Here is a 13,242-nt window from a genome sequence, read left to right on the forward strand (position 1 = left end):
TTGTTTGAAATCGGAATCAACTTGTAGTTTCATTTGACTCATTTGAGCCCGGAAACAACATGTAGCTTCATTATTAACTAGATTAAAGTTGGAAACAACTTGTAGCTTCATTATAGACTAGATCGAAGTTGGAAACAACTTGTAGCTTCATTCCATACTCCTTTTAATTTTAAAACAACTTGTAGCTTCATTTTCGGTTGTTTGAAATTGGAATCAACTTGTAGTTTCATTCTTGACTCGTTTGAGCCCGGAAACAACTTGTAGCTTCATTATTGACTAGATTAAAGTTGGAAACAACTTGTAGCTTCATTATAGACTAGATCGAGGTTGAAAACAACTTGTAGCTTCATTCCATACTCGTTTTAATTTCAAAACAACTTGTAGCTTCATTTTCGGTTGTTTGAAATTGGAATCACTTGTAGTTTCATTCTTGACTCGTTTGAGCTCGGAAACAACTTGTAGCTTCATTATTGACTAGATTGAAGTTGGAAACAACTTGTAGCTTCATTATAGACTAGATTGAATTTGGAAACAACTTGAAGCTTCATTCTAGACACGTTTTAATTTTAAAACAACTTGTAGCTTCATTTTCGGTTGCTTGAAATTAGAATCAACTTGTAGTTTCATTCTTGACTCGTTTGAGTTCGGAAACAACTTGTAGCATCATTATTGCTAGATTGAAGTTTTAAACAACTTGTAGCTTCATTCCGGACTCGTTTGAATTTTGAAACAAATTGTAGCTTCATTTTCGGTTGTTTGAAATTGGAATCAACTTGTATTTCATTCTAGACTCGTTTGAGCCCGGAAACAACTTGTAGCTTCATTATTGACTAGATTGAAGTTGGAAACAATTTGTAGCTTCAACATTGACTAGATTGAAGTTGGAAACAACTTGTAGCTTCATTCCAGACTTGTTTGAATTTTAAAACAACTTGTAGCTTCATTTTCGGTTGTTTGAAATTGGAATCAACTTGTAGTTTCATTCTTGACTCGTTTGAGCCCGGAAACAACATGTAGCTTCATTATTGACTAGATTGAAGTTAGAGACAACTTGTAGCTTCCATATTGACTAGATTGAAGTTGGAAACAACTTGTAGCTTCATTCCATACTCGTTTTAATTTTAAAACAACTTGTAGCTTCATTTTCGGTTGTTTGAAATTGGAATCAACTTGTAGTTTCATTTTTGACTCGTTTGAGCCCGTAAACAACTTGTAGCTTCATTATTGACTAGATTGAAGTTTGAAACAACTTGTAGCTTCATTCCAGAGCCGTTTGAAGTTGAAAAAATCTTGTAGCTTCATTTTCGGTTGTTTGAAATTGGAATCAACTTGTAGTTTCATTTGACTCATTTGAGCCCGGAAACAACTTGTAGCTTCATTATTAACTAGATTAAAGTTGGAAACAACTTGTAGCTTCATTATAGACTAGACCGAAGTTGGAAACAACTTGTAGCTTCATTCCATACTCCTTTTAATTTTAAAACAACTTGTAGCTTCATTTTCGGTTGTTTGAAATTGGAATCAACTTGTAGTTTCTTTCTTGACTCGTTTGAGCCCGGAAACAACTTGTAGCTTCATTATTGACTAGATTAAAGTTGGAAACAACTTGTAGCTTCATTATAGACTAGATCGAAGTTGGAAACAACTTGTAGCTTCATTCCATACTCGTTTTAATTTTAAAACAACTTGTAGCTTCATTTTCGGTTGTTTGAAATTGGAATCTACTTGTAGTTTCATTCTTGACTCGTTTGAGCTCGGAAACAACTTGTAGCTTCATTATTGACTAGATTGAAGTTGGAAACAACATGTAGCTTCATTATAGACTAGATTGAATTTGGAAACAACTTGAAGCTTCATTCTAGACACGTTTTAATTTTAAAACAACTTGAAGCTTCATTTTCGGTTGCTTGAAATTAGAATCAACTTGTAGTTTCATTCTTGACTCGTTTGAGTCCGGAAACAACATGTAGCATCATTATTGACTAGATTGAAGTTTTAAACAACTTGTAGCTTCATTCCAGACTCGTTTGAATTTTGAAACAAATTGTAGCTTCATTTTCGGTTGTTTGAAATTGGAATCAACTTGTATTTCATTCTAGACTCGTTTGAGCCCGGAAACAACTTGTAGCTTCATTATTGACTACATTGAAGTTGGAAACAATTTGTAGCTTCAACATTGACTAGATTGAAGTTGAAAACAACTTGTAGCTTCATTCCAGACTTGTTTGAATTTTGAAACAAATTGTAGCTTCATTTTCGGTTGTTTGAAATTGGATTCAACTTGTATTTCATTCTAGACTCGTTTGAGCCCGGAAACAACTTGTAGCTTCATTATTGACTAGATTGAAGTTAGAGACAACTTGTAGCTTCCATATTGACTAGATTGAAGTTGGAAACAACTTGTAGCTTCATTCCATACTCGTTTCAATTTTAAAACAACTTGTAGCTTCATTTTCGGTTGTTTGAAATTGGAATCAACTTGTAGTTTCATTCTTGACTCGTTTGAGCCTGTAAACAACTTGTAGCTTCATTATTGACTAGATTGAAGTTTGAAACAACTTGTAGCTTCATTCCAGAGCCGTTTGAAGTTGAAAAAATCTTGTAGCTTCATTTTCGGTTGTTTGAAATTGGAATCAACTTGTAGTTTCATTTGACTCATTTGAGCCCGGAAACAACTTGTAGCTTCATTATTAACTAGATTAAAGTTGGAAACAACTTGTAGCTTCATTATAGACTAGACAGAAGTTGGAAACAACTTGTAGCTTCATTCCATACTCGTTTTAATTTTAAAACAACTTGTAGCTTCATTTTCGGTTGTTTGAAATTGGAATCAACTTGTAGTTTCATTCTTGACTCGTTTGAGCCCGGAAACAACTTGTAGCTTCATTATTGACTAGATTAAAGTTGGAAACAACTTGTAGCTTCATTATAGACTAGATCGAAGTTGGAAACAATTTGTAGCTTCATTCCATACTCGTCTTAATTTTAAAACAACTTGTAGCTTCATTTTCGGTTGTTTGAAATTGGAATCTACTTGTAGTTTCATTCTTGACTCGTTTGAGCTCGGAAACAACTTGTAGCTTCATTATTGACTAGATTGAAGTTGGAAACAACTTGAAGCTTCAATATAGACTAGATTGAATTTGGACACAACTTGAAGCTTCATTCTAGACACGTTTTAATATTAAAACAACTTGTAGCTTCATTTTCGGTTGCTTGAAATTAGAATCAACTTGTAGTTTCATTCTTGACTCGTTTGAGTCCGGAAACAACTTGTAGCATCATTATTGACTAGATTGAAGTTGTAAACAACTATTAGCTTCATTCCAGACTCGTTTGAATTTTGAAACAAATTGTAGCTTCATTTTCGGTTGTTTGAAATTGGAATCAACTTGTATTTCATTCTAGACTCGTTTCAGCCCGGAAACAACTTGTAGCTTCATTATTGACTAGATTGAAGTTGCAAACAATTTGTAGCTTCAACATTGACTAGATTGAAGTTGAAAACAACTTGTAGCTTCATTCCAGACTTGTTTGAATTTTAAAACAACTTGTAGCTTCATTTTCGGTTGTTTGAAATTGGAATCAACTTGTAGTTTCATTCTTGACTCGTTTGTGCCCGTAAACAACTTGTAGCTTCATTATTGACTAGATTGAAGTTTGAAACAACTTGTAGCTTCATTCCAGAGCCGTTTGAAGTTGAAAAAATCTTGTAGCTTCATTTTCGGTTGTTTGAAATCGGAATCAACTTGTAGTTTCATTTGACTCATTTGAGCCCGGAAACAACATGTAGCTTCATTATTAACTAGATTAAAGTCGGAAACAACTTGTAGCTTCATTATAGACTAGATCGAAGTTGGAAACAACTTGTAGCTTCATTCCATACTCCTTTTAATTTTAAAACAACTTGTAGCTTCATTTTCGGTTGTTTGAAATTGGAATCAACTTGTAGTTTCATTCTTGACTCGTGTGAGCCCGGAAACAACTTGTAGCTTCATTATTGACTAGATTAAAGTTGGAAACAACTTGTAGCTTCATTATAGACTAGATCGAGGTTGAAAACAACTTGTAGCTTCATTCCATACTCGTTTTAATTTTAAAACAACTTGTAGCTTCATTTTCGGTTGTTTGAAATTGGAATCTACTTGTAGTTTCATTCTTAACTCGTTTTAGCTCGGAAACAACTTGTAGCTTCATTATTGACTAGATTGAAGTTGGAAACAACTTGTAGCTTCATTATAGACTAGATTGAATTTGGAAACAACTTGAAGCTTCATTCTAGACACGTTTTAATTTTAAAACAACTTGTAGCTTCATTTTCGGTTGCTTGAAATTAGAATCAACTTGTAGTTTCATTTTTGACTCGTTTGAGTCCGGAAACAACTTGTAGCATCATTATTGACTAGATTGAAGTTGTAAACAACTTGTAGCTTCATTCCAGACTCGTTTGAATTTTGAAACAAATTGTAGCTTCATTTTCGGTTGTTGGAAATTGGAATCAACTTGTATTTCATTCTAGAGTCGTTTGAGCCCGGAAACAACTTGTAGCTTCATTATTGACTAGATTGAAGTTAGAAACAATTTGTAGCTTCAACATTGACTAGATTGAAGTTGGAAGCAACTTGTAGCTTCATTCCAGACTTGTTTGAATTTTAAAACAACTTGTAGCTTCATTTTCGGTTGTTTGAAATTGGAATCAACTTGTAGTTTCATTCTTGACTCGTTTGAGCCCGGAAACAACTTGGAGCTTCATTATTGACTAGATTGAAGTTGGAAACAACTTGTAGCTTCATTCCAGACTCGTTTGAGGTTGGAAACAAATTGTAGCTTCATTTTCGGTTGTTTGAAATTGGAATCAATTTGTTGTTTCATTATTGGCTCGTTTGAGCCCGGAAACAACTTGTAGCTTCATTATTGACTAGATTGAAGTTGGAAACAACTTGTAGCTTCAACATTGACTAGATTGAAGTTGGAAACAACTTGTAGCTTCATTCCAGACTTGTTTGAATTTTAAAACAACTTGTAGCTTCATTTTCGGTTGTTTGAAATTGGAATCAACTTGTATTTCATTCTAGACTTGTTTGACAACTTGTAGCATCATTATTGACTAGATTGAAGTTGGAAACAACTTGTAGCTTCATTCCAGACTCGTTTGAATTTTGAAACAAATTGTAGCTTCATTTTCGGTTGTTTGAAATTGGAATCAACTTGTATTTCATTCTAGACTCGTTTGAGCCCGGAAACAACTTGTAGCTTCATTATTGACTAGATTGAAGATAGAGAAAACTTGTAGCTTCCATATTGACAAGATTGAAGTTGGAAACAACTTGTAGCTTCATTCCAGACTTGTTTGAATTTTAAAACAACTTGTAGCTTCATTTTCGGTTGTTTGAAACTGGAATCAACTTGTAGTTTCATTCTTGACTCGTTTGAGCCCGTAAACAACTTGTAGCTTCATTATTGACTAGATTGAAGTTTGAAAGAACTTGTAGCTTCATTCCAGAGCCGTTTGAAGTTGAAAAAATCTTGTAGCTTCATTTTCGGTTGTTTGAAATTGGAATCAACTTGTAGTTTCATTTGACTCATTTGAGCCCGGAAACAACTTGTAGCTTCATTATTAACTAGATTAAAGTTGGAAACAAATTGTAGCTTCATTATAGACTAGATCGAAGTTGGAAAAAACTTGTAGCTTCATTCCATACTCCTTTTAATTTTAAAACAACTTGTACCTTCATTTTCGGTTGTTTGAAATTGGAATCTACTTGTAGTTTAATTCTTGACTCGTTTGAGCTCGGAAACAACTTGTAGCTTCATTATTGACTACATTGAAGTTGGAAACAACTTGTAGCTTCATTATAGACTAGATTGAATTTGGAAACAACTCGAAGCTTCATTCTAGACACGTTTTAATTTTAAAACAACTTGTAGCTTCATTTTCGGTTGCTTGAAATTAGAATCAACTTGTAGTTTCATTCTTGACTCGTTTGAGTCCGGAAACAACTTGTAGCATCATTATTGACTAGATTGAAGTTGTAAACAACTTAGCTTCATTCCAGACTCGTTTGAATTTTGAAACAAATTGTAGCTTCATTTTCAGTTGTTTGAAATTGGAATCAACTTGTATTTCATTCTAGACTCGTTTGAGCCCGGAAACAACTTGTAGCTTCATTATTGACTAGATTGAAGTTGGAAACAACTTGTAGCTTCAACATTGACTAGATTGAAGTTGGAAACAACTTGTAGCTTCATTCCAGACTTGTTTGAATTTTAAAACAACTTGTAGCTTCATTTTCGGTTGTTTGAAATTGGAATCAACTTGTAGTTTCATTCTTGACTCGTTTGAGCCCGTAAACAACTTGTAGCTTCATTATTGACTAGATTGAAGTTTGAAACAACTTGTAGCTTCATTCCAGAGCCGTTTGAAGTTGAAAAAATCTTGTAGTTTCATTTTCGGTTGATTGAAATCTGAATCAACTTGTAGTTTCATTTGACTCATTTGAGCCCGGAAACAACTTGTAGCTTCATTATTAACTAGATTAAAGTTGGAAACAACTTGTAGCTTCATTATAGACTAGATCGAAGTTGGAAACAACTTGTAGCTTCATTCCATACACCTTTTAATTTTAAAACAACATGTAGCTTCATTTTCGGTTGTTTGAAATTGGAATCAACTTGTAGTTTCATTCTTGACTCGTTTGAGCCCGGAAACAACTTGTAGCTTCATTATTGACTAGATTAAAGTTGGAAACAACTTGTAGCTTCATTATAGACTAGATCGAAGTTGGAAACAACTTGTAGCTTCATTCCATACTCGTTTTAATTTTAAAACAACTTGTAGCTTCAGTTTCGGTTGTTTGAAATTGGAATCTACTTGTAGTTTCATTCTTGACTCGTTTGAGCTCGGAAACAACTTGTAGCTTCATTATTGACTAGATTGAAGTTGGAAACAACTTGTAGCTTCATTATAGACTAGATTGAATTTGGAAACAACTTGAAGCTTCATTCTAGACACGTTTTAATTTTAAAACAACTTGTAGCTTCATTTTCGGTTGCTTGAAATTAGAATCAACTTGTAGTTTCATTCTTGACTCGTTTGAGTCCGGAAACAACTTGTAGCATCATTATTGACTAGATTGAAGTTGTAAACAACTTGTAGCTTCATTCCAGACTCGTTTGAATTTTGAAACAAATTGTAGCTTCATTTTCGGTTGTTTGAAATTGGAATCAACTTGTATTTCATTCTAGACTCGTTAGAGCCCGGAAACAACTTGTAGCTTCATTATTGACTAGATTGAAGTTGGAAACAACTTGTAGCTTCAACATTGACTAGATTGAAGTTGGAAACAACTTGTAGCTTCATTCCAGACTTGTTTGAATTTTAAAACAACTTGTAGCTTCATTTTCGGTTGTTTGAAATTGGAATCAACTTGTAGTTTCATTCTTGACTCGTTTGAGCCCGGAAACAACTTGTAGCTTCATTATTGACTAGATTGAAGTTGGAAACAACTTGTAGCTTCATTCCTGACTCGTTTGAAGTTGAAAACAAATTGTAGCTTCATTTTCGGTTGTTTGAAATTGGAATCAATTTGTAGTTTCATTATTGGTTCGTTTGAGCCCGGAAACAACTTGTAGCTTCATTATTGACTAGATTGAAGTTGGAAACAACTTGTAGCTTCATTATTGACTAGATTGAAGTTGGAAACAACTTGCAGTTTCATTCCAGACTCGTTTGAATTTTAAAACAACTTGTAGCTTCATTTTAGGTTGTTTGAAATTGGAATCAAATTTTAGTTTCATCCTTGGCTCGTTTGAGCGTGAAAACAACTTGTAGCTTCATTATTGACTAGATTGAAGTTGGAAAAACTTGTAGCCTCATTCCAGAATCGTTTGAACTTTAAAACAACTTGTATCTTCATTTTCGGTTGCTTTAAATTGGAATCAACTTGTAGTTTCGTTTTTTGGCTTGTTTGAGCCCGGAAACAACTTGTAGCTTCATTATTGACTAGATTGAAGTTGGAAACAACTTGTAGCTTCATTCCAGACTCGTTTGAATTTTAAAACAACTTGTAGCTTCAATTTCAGTTGTTTGAAATTGGAATCAACTTGTAGTTTCATTCTTGACTCGTTTGAGTCCGGAAACAACTTGTAGCATCATTATTGACTAGATTGAAGTTGTAAACAACTTGTAGCTTCATTCCAGACTCGTTTGAATTTTGAAACAAATTGTAGCTTCATTTTCGGTTGTTTGAAATTGGAATCAACTTGTATTTCATTCTAGACTCGTTTGAGCCCGGAAACAACTTGTAGCTTCATTATTGACTAGATTGAAGTTGGAAACAACTTGTAGCTTCATTCTAGACTCGTTTGAAGTTGAAAACAAATTGTAGCTTCATTTTCGGTTGTTTGTGTTAGGTCCTTATATAGGGATAATTAAGCTAGAAGGGGGGGTTGAATAGCTTAATCACCAGTTTAAAAACTTTATGGCGTTTTAAAAAGTTTATCCCCTTTTTAAAAGCTTGTATCTAGAGTAATGGCAGTTGTAAATGCGGAAGCAAAGAGCAAAGAAAGAAAAATACCACACGAGGGATTTTATCCTGGTTCGCGGTGGCTAACTCAACCGATGGAGTCCACTCACCCCTAGTCCAGTCCCCGAGCTCCTCCCCGGACTCGAGATTTTCTCTACTATAAAGATACTCTTTTAAAGTAGGCGGAGAAGCCTTTACAAATATATATCTTGGAGCATAACTTCCTGTTACCCCCTCACTATAAATGTAAAAACACCTACAAAGCTTGTCTTGGAACGTAACTCCCCGTTACTTCCTCAAAGTCGATGTAGAACCTTGTGTAGTCTTTGTACTTCTACACCTTTTGCCGGTCTCGGGTCTTAGGTGTTAGATCTCGGGTCTTTCCTCTTCTTCACGGTGCAATGACTATTAACTCCCCGTCAATACGTCAAGGACTTGGGTCTTAGAACGAAGATCACCTCACTTCACTTCACCTCACTGCAAAAGTTAGAATACAATATCTACAAAAATATATCCTTGTTTTAATAAGATTTTTAGTCCGCTAAGTCAGTCCAATAATCACGGTCAGGTATAAGGTTCGTCAATTATAACAAAACTAACGGTGATTAGTCCAACAATATATATCGCGCGGAAAATATAAATAGTTGATTTTAAATCGGATTGATTTTAATAACCTGAGCAAGCCACGTACGGGCAAGCTACGAGAGTTATATTAATTAGTGTTGAGTGATTTATAGATATAAGACGCAGTCGATAATCACACTCACACACACGGGATCGGGAACCGCTAAACTCGTAAGGTTAGAATTTCCACGAAGCACAGCACATATGGAAACGTTCACCAAACGAGAAAGGGTATGTTGGGGGTATGGATATAACATTTAAGCACAAATAACACGCACAACAATAACTAACTTATTACCTTTGGCCTTATATCCGGCTTTCCGTGCCAAGGCAAAGATCCCTCCAAAGTTTGGTGAGGAAATCTCAAAGGATACGAGTTAGGTTCCGGGACAAAACACACGCACAAATATATAACGAGTGGCCAACTCGTGCGTTTTGTAAACAAAGAGAGCTGTAAAGATGAAGAGAATATTTTTGTTCAAAAGCCCTTTGTCAAAGATGGTCGGTTAAGACACGAGTAAAAACGAAGCTAAAATAACCACTTACAAAAAGTTCGCCGGAAAAATTCGTCGGAGGTTCGACCGGATTTTGGCTTTGCACACGAACTTTGGAGAGCCCTTCCATAGGACAAAAAGAGTGGTATGAAAATGAGCTAGGCGAGATTTGGCTAGGTTGGGTGGTACGAAGCCTCGGGGTTTAAAACCTTGTGTATATAACGAAGTATATGAAGAATCGAAGGTTTTAAAGATGAAGTAAATATGGTGGGTGCTTGAATAAACTTTGGGAGAGTATTTTCACTTCAAAATCTCAGCATATATTTGGCTCTTAGCTTTAAGAAAATGGGTGGGGGGAGGCTTTGTATTTATAGGCAAATGGTGGAGGATGATGTCATGCATGACATAAGCAAAAGATGAAGTCATCCATGACACAAGCAAACCTTGGCCACCAAGTACTTCCATTATCCCATGTGCTCAATTAAGGAAGCCAACTAGCATCTTCCTTTTGAATTCTCAGCACTTAAAAAGCTTCTAGAAGGTGCACGCAAATCGAGATAACGGTAATAAATCCGTTACACTTAAATAATGTGATTTTTCGAACGTGCGAAATAAATTCCAGAAAAATTATGATAAATCTTAGAATATTGGAAAATGGTACTCTGGAAATTTTGGTGATTTTTGGTCAACCCTAGCTTGGTCAAACGCTAGAAAACGCAGAAAAATGAAAGTTCTCGAAAACTTCCGAAACTTTTACCATGCATTAAGAATAATATATAACTGGCTAATCTCAAGTTTCAAGTCAATTTGGCAAGTGGAAGTATTTTATTTGGATTTAAAATGATTAAATCAGCCTTTCGGGTTTCGAATAAAATACGACAATTCTTTTAAATATCCGAAGAGGGATTTAGGCCAAACTTAAAACTTGTGTAACGTCTGTAATATTTGACTTATATATATTACAGTATTTCATTTTGGTGATATATAAAATTTCGTGTTTTAATTGTCAAACTACGTGAATTTGACTCGTTTATCGATTACATGACTTTCGTATGTCGTTATAATGTACTTATATGACTTTTGACGAATAATTCTCGCTACGCGATTAAATAATATTACTAGTTGCGACGGTTTTGACTTTTAATAATAAATGTGATCGTTGCCTTTACCCGATTAAATAATAGTTGAGATATATGCGATTTAGTGATATTTGATAAATTGCGGGTAGCCGATAAACTTTAACTTGTAAAATAGCGTTTCATTGTATATATTCTTCTCGAGATTTTACGTGTATTATATTCGTGTTTTATATTTATGTGAAATGTGACTATTAGAGCTCTACTTGTAATATTTCTTTTAAAATTCATTCTTTGTCCAAAATTTGTGAAAACTATTTTATTAAACTTCTAAAATCCCATATTATTTGTGATATTAATTTCATGATTTATAGATTTGTACTTTATTTACTAAAACTCATTCTTTTAATACTCTTTTAATCACACTTTTATTAATTATCAAAAGACTACATTACCCTTGCATGCATTTTACACCAATACTAGAGGAAAGGACAAGCTAGTCATTTCTACACCCACTACCACTTTTCTAGTCAAAAGAGGGGTCAAAGCAAGCATATAGCTCCACTTGTCACACCCCCTTTCACCCACCAAAACCCTCATCTCACTCCACTCTCTCTCATTTCTCTCATTTCTCTCTACTCTCTTCTCTCCCTCTCGGCTGAACCCAAAAACCAGCCCCTCCCCACCATTTTCTTCCATTGTTTCAACATTTCAAGCTTTGTCAAGACAAGCTCTACACCATTCAAGCTTGAACCTTCCATTTCGAGGTTAGATTCTTGTTGCATGTGATATTTGGAGCCGAAATGGGGCTTTGATCCTTGTGGATTTAGAGTCACCATTTTGGAGGTTCCTATATGATGATCTTGATGTGTTTTTGGTGAGGTTTTACATCTCATTTTAGCCAAAAAGCACTTGTTCATCACCCTCGGCAATGAACTCAAAGAGAGCCGAGGGAATGGTTTGTTTTTTTTGAAGTTTTGATGGTTTTTGAGTTTAATTTCTTGTATATTCGAAGGGTGTGATGCTTTGGTAAGAATTTGGTGTGATTTCAGCCCTTGCATGTTAGTATTTTGATGTTATATGATGAGATAAAGCTATGTATAAAAAACTCTAGTGATGCATGTTGAGTTATGTGAAAACCGAGTGTTAAGCTTTGAATTTGAGTTTTGTATGTGATTTTTGAGTGATGCATGCCATGATTCAAGTGATAAAATGATAGTTTATAGTGTGTATGTTGATATCTAGTGATAATCAGTAGCCATTATGTGAATACCAAGTTGTTATATTTGAAAATTTGCTCAAGAATGCTTCATGAAAATCTGCCCTGTTTTTGAGCTATAGTTGCCTCGGTTTTGTGCTTTTAAATGGTTAAATTTTGTGATAAGTTGCTTTGTGTGAATAGTCAGTAGATATATGTACATTGTAGGTTAGGTTTTGTGGATTGGTTTGTTGGTATTTGGTGTTTTGAAGGGTGTTAAGGTGGAAGGAGACACACACACACCATGGCAGATTTTTGCACCTTAGAAACCATGAGAAATAGATGTGTCATGCTTAGGCCCTCATAGGCCCAAGTCTCCTGGAGTTAGGACTTGATGTATACAAGTCTCCAGTAGCCATAAAAGTCATAAAAACCATCATTTACATAGATGCACACACACATCTTTGAGTATAGGGCAGAACAGGGCACTTTGGGATTTATTGTGTCCTTAAGTGGTTAACACCTTGTCAATGATGAGGCCCTCATGGGGCCTTGATTTAGATGAGCTTAGGAGAGTATTAGGAAGCTATTTGAGTCACTGGATTGGTGTAGTGAGTGAGTTTAGTGAGTCTCAAGTTGGTAAGTTCATGGCAGTCCCCACAGCAGGGCAGGGTGCTCTGTGCCAACTTTGTTTAGAGGCCCAAGGAGGCCTGAGCAGGCCTTAGTGTCATTCCAAGTGCACAACTTAGATTTAAGTCTTAAGTATCCAGTAGAGTCACAATTTCACCAAGGCACATAGTGGAAACACTTGTTTTTGCCAAAACCCCCAAGAGGTGCCAAACTGCCAAGGCAGAATGGTCACTTTGGTACACTAGTTTTTAAGGACCTATATAGGAAAGGCCTTTGAGTCACACCACTTCATAATGTTAGTTTAAGATTGTGTCAACCTTTAGAAATTGGTTTGGAGTCAATACCCTAAGTGGAGATGCCTCATTTCCACTAAAGAACACAAGTGTCACACATGGAGTCACATTCTAGTACCAACTTAGGGTGCATTGCATTTGAGTGTGTCATCAGTGAGGCCTTGACCTCATATTGAGTCCATGAGTTAGTTTTAAGTCATATTAGATAGTGCAAGTTAGTGTAAGTCAATTCACTTAGTGTAGATGCATTCTTTTACCAAGGCACACAAGTGTCGCCAAGGTAAGCATACTAGTGAGTCACTTAGGTTGCACTTCACTTGTAAGTCTTGAGTAGTGGGGCACAAGTGTGCCTTACTATTAATTTGTTAAATTGAGGTCAGTAGAGTATAGTTAGGAGGTATT

The 13,242-nt window shown here is 35.2% G+C and overlaps 1 long non-coding RNA gene across 1 annotated transcript; it reads right to left on the reverse strand.

Annotated features, from left to right (window-relative positions):
- Positions 1 to 8,558: 8,558 nt before the first annotated feature.
- On the reverse strand, positions 8,559 to 10,057 carry LOC135151204 (uncharacterized). Its single transcript, XR_010289806.1, has 2 exons — positions 9,696 to 10,057; positions 8,559 to 9,600 (listed from the first exon to the last, which is right to left on the reverse strand). It is a non-coding gene; the product is annotated as an uncharacterized LOC135151204 (long non-coding RNA).
- Positions 10,058 to 13,242: the final 3,185 nt, after the last annotated feature.

Source organism: Daucus carota, chromosome 3, assembly GCF_001625215.2.
Source record: "Daucus carota subsp. sativus chromosome 3, DH1 v3.0, whole genome shotgun sequence".
Lineage (NCBI taxonomy): Eukaryota > Viridiplantae > Streptophyta > Magnoliopsida > Apiales > Apiaceae > Daucus > Daucus carota.